At 33.9% G+C, this 6,842-nt stretch overlaps 1 pseudogene; it reads right to left on the bottom strand.

The window, feature by feature from the left end:
• Positions 1 to 5,902: 5,902 nt before the first annotated feature.
• Positions 5,903 to 6,597, bottom strand: LOC149536333 (autophagy-related protein 18d pseudogene; annotated as a pseudogene).
• Between the last annotated feature and the right edge of the window lie 245 nt (positions 6,598 to 6,842).

The raw sequence follows: 6,842 nt of genomic DNA, 5'->3' as shown, positions 1-6,842 counted from the left end.
TAATCAAAATTAAAGAAGGATTAGAAGATTTTGGAAGAGGTTAGTGGTCTTAAGGAAATTGGCCAAGTTTTGGGCAAAAAATAAATCTTTTATTTATTTTGGATTTTTTGGTCAATTTATTAATTAAATAATTAATAAATAAGGAAATAATGTTTAAATAAGATTTAAACATTTTTGGGAGGGATTCCTTAATTAAATATTTTTAATTAAGATAAAGGGATTTAATGGCATAAAAATAAATTAATTAATTAAATAATTAATTAATTAATAAATGATGATGCCATCAGGAATTTTTCAAAAAATAAAAATACTTTATTTTCTAAAAGTTTTTAGGTGTCTACATTTTGCCCCTCTTTGATGTGATGCCGCAAGTGGCATGGCATCAAAGATAAGAAAATAAGATGCCCAAGGCTAGAGCAGAAGAGGAGAGAATGGACTGTGAGATGCCCCCTCAAGAAGGCGGTGGGGAGAGAAAGCAAGGCTTGATGGCTTCTTGAAAAGTACAAGAATTCGAGATGAGCAAGAAGACTCAGATTGGCAAAGAGAAGGGGCTGAATTAGCTCAAACTCTCACTATGGGAGAATGATAAAGGAGAATTAGATGCACAAGAGGAAGCAAGCTTAAGACAAATTCAAGCATTTATATGCCTTACTTCTACAAGAATATCTTAAGAATATACCTTCATTACCTTTCACATCAAACTTTCCTTTTCTAAACTCTTTCAAGATATAAAATTTACTGCCAAATACTTTTAGGTAACATACATTGGGTTTGCAGCCATTACATAATTCATAGGGAGTTTTATGTGAGTCCTTCTTTAACTGAACTGAGTTCAAAGTTTGAACTGCAATGCTAATGGCTTCTTTCCAATCTTTGATAGCAACATTCTTTACAATCATTAGAGTCCTTGCACAATCCATGATGGATCCGTTTCTTCTTTTAGTTATTCCATTCTGCTCAGGAGTACTATGGGCTAATACTTGCCTTTTGATTCCTCTTTCAATGTAGAAATTATTGAATTCATTGGAGATGAATTCACCACTTGTTTCAGATCTTAAGCATTTCAATCTTTTTCCTATTTCTTTTTCTACTCTTGCTAGATACCATTTGAATTTCTCAAATGCTTCTAACTTTTCTCTAAGATACATTATAGTCATCATTCTAGAGTAGTCATCAAAAAAAAGAATAAAGAATTTTTCTCCACTATAAATTTCTATTCCAATGGTTCAACATAGGCTAGTATGAAAAATTTCCAAAACATTTTTAAATTGATAGTTTTTGCTCTTAAAACAAGTCTTTCCCATTTTGCCAATCAGACAATTTTTGCATAATCCAACATTTAGTTTCTTCAAACTAGGGATACCTCTTACTTTTCTAAATTTTCTTATCTTGACCATATTATCAAAGTTTACATGACATAGTCTTCACTACCATAACCAACTTTCTTCCATTTGAGTAGTAAAAAATGAGCAATGAGCAAGATCAAGATAAAATAGGTTACCTCTTATTTGTTTGCCTAATCCAATTAGATTCCCTTTGTCATCTAGAATTCTCACCTTGATATGTATGAATTCTACCTTGAATCCAATGTTTATTAGCTATGTTTTAGTCTTTCAACCCAACAGGCATTTTCACATACAAGTTCATTGGTTAATGAGATTTGACCTTTCCCTTTTATGGAACAAGGTTCATTATTTCCAAACCTTACACTAGCTCCATCATAATGTTCAAAGTGTTTAAATTTTGTTTTGTCTCCAGCCATATGATGTGAACATCCACTATTTATGATTCATGTGTCATTTTTACTGACATGTGAGATAAGTGCCATCTTATCTTCTTCTTCATCAGATTCATCTTTTATAGGAAAGTATACTATCTCATATTCACTATTATCAAAATCTTTAGCCATAAAACAAGTCTTCTTACCTTTTTCTTTGAAGGATTTCTGACTTTTGGATTCCTTCTTTCCTTTGTACTTGTGGCTCTTCTTCTCATCCTTTCTTTCTTTGTTTGGGAACCTAGCAACAATATGACCAATCTCTTCACATGAAAAGAAAATTAAAGAAATCTTACCTTTTTACTTTCCTCTTTCTCTAGAATATTTTTTGCAAGTAAAGCTTTGATAACTTCAAGGTCATTATTAGAACTTTCCTCTATTTCCTCTTCACTTTCTAATTGAATGTCCTTTGTTTTCTTACCTTTTTCTTTGAGTGAAAGTTTAGCTTCAAATGCAAACTCAACATTTTTGGAAGCTGGAACATAATTGTCAAAGTTGTCTAGCTCAAAAGTTGTCAATCTTCCTACTAAGGCATCCAAACATAATTTGTGATTTGGGTCACATCTCTATTCTTGAATAGCAGATACTTTAATTGCATAGATATGAAGCAAATTTTTGAGAACTTTACTTATAGCAATTTCTTCCTCGATTTCTCCTCTAGAAGCTCTAATTGCACTGACACTAGCTCTGATTCTTTCCACAAATTTGGCAACATTTTCATCTTCTCTCATTCTTATATGATCAAATTTCCCTCTAAGGCTTTTTTCTTTGGCTCTCCTTACATAATCATCACCACCATAGATGTCCTTTAGCTTGTTCCACATATCAAAAGTAGTTTTAGAGTCTTTGATCTTATCAAATTCATCATAGCTAAGAGAAAATACAATATCAATCATCATGATTTTATGGTTCTTTTTCTTAGCAAGATCTTCAATAGATAATGTACCGATAGGAGTTTTGTATTCTTCATCAAGGTATTTGCAGCCTGAATCACTAATGGTGGCTAGAAGAAGTCTCATGAGTCCCTGCCATGCTAAAAAGTTGTCTTTATTTAGCTTTGGAATCTCTCTCTTGTAAGACATCTTGATCTTTAGCTTGCATCCTTGAAACCATTCCTACAAGCACCAATAGCTATGATACCAATTATTGGAAACATAGGAGGAGTAACTAAGGGGGGGTGAATTAGTTAGCACTAAAATAAATCCTAGATCCCTTAGATGTCAACAATAAAATTTAGACTGAGAAAACTAATTGTTGTTGTTACTTGGTAAACACAATAAAAATTCTATAACTTAGTAAATGTAGAGTGTGAATTACTTTTAGTAGAACTTAAACTATTAACAATAATTAATTTGCAAACATAAGAGCAATAGCATGAACACATGAAACACTAGGATTTAATGTAGAAACCCAATTTGGGAAAAATCACCAATGTAACTAGTTACTTCTTTTCACTCTTTTGAAGTGAGCCTTGTTAGGAGTCAACTTTGTTAAAGGTTACAAAAAACACTCTTAGGTGTGACCTTGTTAGAGGATTTAATCACCCTACTATGAGTTGTCTTGCAAGAGGTCTTAAAACAATTCAATGGAAATGCAACCTTATTAAAGGATTTACAACTGGCTATTAAACCAACTTTGTTAAGAGATTTTAGATCACTACTACAATAGTTAGAGAGTAATAGTGAAATGACCTAATTGTGATGCAACTAAATTGGTGTATCTAGATCTCTCTTCTTCTTAAAATTGATCCTTTTTTATTGAGTATTACTTTTTTGCTCCACAAGGATACCTTCTTATCCTTCAAGTTTTCTCCCTCTTTTTTCTTCTTAATTAAGTCAATACACTTGCACACACACTAGAAATATCAAGTTGAACTTTTATTTATACCTTCTATATTGTCAAGTCAGCCCAAATTCAAATTAAAATCACCAATATTCATCATCATAGTCAGCTAGAAACAATACATAAAGTAATTAAGCTTCATATGCCAAAACAAGAAAAATCCTTGATAAGTTGACCCTTCTCAATAGAAACTAACTTTAGAATGATTCTCTATGTTAACCAACAAAGGCTTAGTTAACACTACAAACTTGCAAAAATCCTTTAGCAACCAATTGAACTTGGTGAACACTAACTCTGTACAACTTTTCCTTCATTAACTGAGTGAGCTTAGTTAACACTTTTTTCTACCTCAATTCCTTCAATGCCCAAGTGATCTTGGTAGACATTATCTTCTATTTAGAGTAAACCCGTGAATGCTCAGTAGACAAGGAAAAATATAGTCACTGAACAAGTGAGCTCGATAAGCATTGTCTATCAACTAATATGACATTTGTGTAACATCAAAGACAACACACAATTAATAAATTGTATCCAACAATATTAAAGTGCATATTTTGGGAAAAAATTGAGCTTCTGGTAGGAATTTGAAAATTTAGGCTCCCAACCATGTGTAGAGAAATTAAAAGATTTGAATTTGAAATATTTACAAGTTTCTATAGTCTACACTATAGAAATCACTATTTAAAACAAATTTTTAAATTTACTCAAACTGAACGCTCAAAAACATATTTATTTTTAAAAAATATTCCCTTAACCTCCTTAGGCCATTCATGTGACACCACATGTCAAATTTTGATAGGCTAAAATACCATATGTCAGTTGGTGATATGCTGACTGTACCAGGTGGGTCTTACAGATACTTGTCATTTTTTTGGATTTTCTGGCAGTTCGCCATGTCACTTACTAGAAAATCCTCCCATTTTTTGGTGGCAAAATGGCAACCAGTATATTTTGAAAACATTTCCCAATGAACTCCTTCCTTGATCACCACATCAAGACCACCTCAGTGCACGATCATCACCACATCACCTCTACACATCATCACCACCTGGCCGATTGGTATGTTGCTATGGTTATCCATTGTGCATCTTGGCTTAGCAACATAGTGATGAACACTTGATCATCCACATAGCAACATATTGTTCCTTAGATTCCATGTCATCTCCTCGATTTGCATGCTTGGGTCTAGTCATTGTCTAACATCATCACATTTGTCTATGTATTCAAGTGTTCAAAATTTTGGTCTACATCTAGCTAGGCACGGGCCCCATGACATGTGCCTTCACATCCATAAAAGATAAATTTCTTTAAGAAATCTTATATGATGTAAATTATTGCATTTAAACACATAAAATTCCCAACCCACCACAAATGTGGGACAAAAAGAAAAAAAAATCTTCTCCATTTCTCATTGTCTGGCAGGGCTTTCCCACTACTTCTCTAGACCTACATTCACCTAAGGCAACCATGTCATCTATTTCTTTTATATACTTTGGGGTATAACCTCACACCAACCAATTTCCTATTACATAGTGACTTTGAAAACCTTATGGCCTCTTTACATTCACTTTTCCAATGTTTAGGAATAGGCTCAAGTTCATGATTGTCGAAACTCTTCCTCTCAAGAACATGGGCTACTATTTGAGTTTTGCTCTAGTTATGGAGCCTTGGTGTCCCTCCTACCTTACTTCCATATATTTCTCTTTTTCTTCTATGTGATGTGTCTTCCTCATTCTTACCAAGGATGTGTTGATCTTCCCTTTTGCCTGTCGATTTGCTATAATTCTCTCCATTTGCTTGAGTTTCCTCATTAGATGCATGGGCTAATGAGAATTGGGGGAATGAGAATTTAGGCAAAGGAATGTCCTTTTCCTTCCACAATGGGTTCTACCTTTATTCATATTGAGGTGGTCATCTGCTTCACTACTGCCTTGCTCCAATCATGAGTTTTCTCACCTCCCTCTAGTGGCTTGATGTTCTTGCAAGGTAGCTCCCATTTGAAAACTCTCCTTCATCTCTGTCACAATCTTCTTCCCTTTTTGTGAGTTACCTCCACTCAATGTGGACTACCTCTCATCATTAACATGTGATTTCTCCTTTTTATGCATCGGTAAAGACATACCTATCACCCATATGGGTCTGCTTCTTTTTCTTATGTAAATGCTTCTACTTTGTGTGGGAATCTACTCCTCCTTCTTCCAACAGCTTAGTCTTCAACACCACCCTCTTTCTTTGATGTGAGCTATCCCCTTGTGTGGGATTTAATCTATATTCTTCAAGCTATTAACTAGTAGGAGATAAAGCAATTTTGTGGATCTTAGCTCTCTTAGTTGCTCTACGGACCTCTTGGAAAAGTGTTTCGTTAAACATGTTAAAAATGTGTACAAGAGTCCCTTTTGCACTAGTAGTTGCAAGAAGAATACCATATAAAGTTAGTGTAAAACAAGCAATATGTGAATTGTGTGCAATTATGAACCTTGTTCCTTTCAAACCATAGTGTTGAACATGAACCTCCCCATAGTACAAACGAGAACATGCCAAGATAGAAGTGTTTGATGCTTGGGAAAGAACACAAAGACCTTTTGGATTAGCAAGTGTTTCTATTTGGTGAAGAAGCTTCAAACCCTAAAGCTTATATACAAATATCAAATGCTCTAGAACAACCACTAGAAGATCCCATCTTAATTTCACTACCCAAATTTTGGACCTAAAAGTAACTTCACCAATACTAGAGTGGCCATGATCATCCCAAATGATAATATCACTAGGAGGAAATTGAAGGCTTCCCTCGACTCCAAAAAAGCTAAAATATTGGACCTAAATAGAATCTCCACTAGACTAATTCCTCCATTACCAAAATTTCTTATGAAAGTTTCTCGAAAGGGCTCATAGTTGTAAATCCTAAAACTATGATAGGTAACACAAGAAAAGAAACCAATTTCTTGATTAGAAGATATAGAGAACAAGTTAGTTTCCATGTTTCTACCAAAATTAGAGGTAGACTCACAAGGCAAGCTAGGTGCTAAATTTGAATTATAATTTGATTGTGCTGGACACCTACTACCAGGAGACTAAGATACACTTGATGAAATGGATGGCACAGATGACACAAGCATCAACTTTTTCTTTAGAAAACAACAATATAAATCCTAGAGAACTTCAAAAAAATTTGGGAAACTCTTAGCCAAGCCTATTAATGGATCTTATCTGATACATAAAATGT

Source organism: Cupressus sempervirens, chromosome 10 (genome assembly GCF_028749045.1).
Source record: "Cupressus sempervirens isolate cs-2001-9-10 chromosome 10, ASM2874904v1, whole genome shotgun sequence".
Taxonomy (NCBI): Eukaryota; Viridiplantae; Streptophyta; class Pinopsida; order Cupressales; family Cupressaceae; genus Cupressus; species Cupressus sempervirens.
The sequence above is the reverse complement of the archived record's forward strand: the minus strand, read 5'-3'. Positions and strand labels throughout refer to the sequence as shown.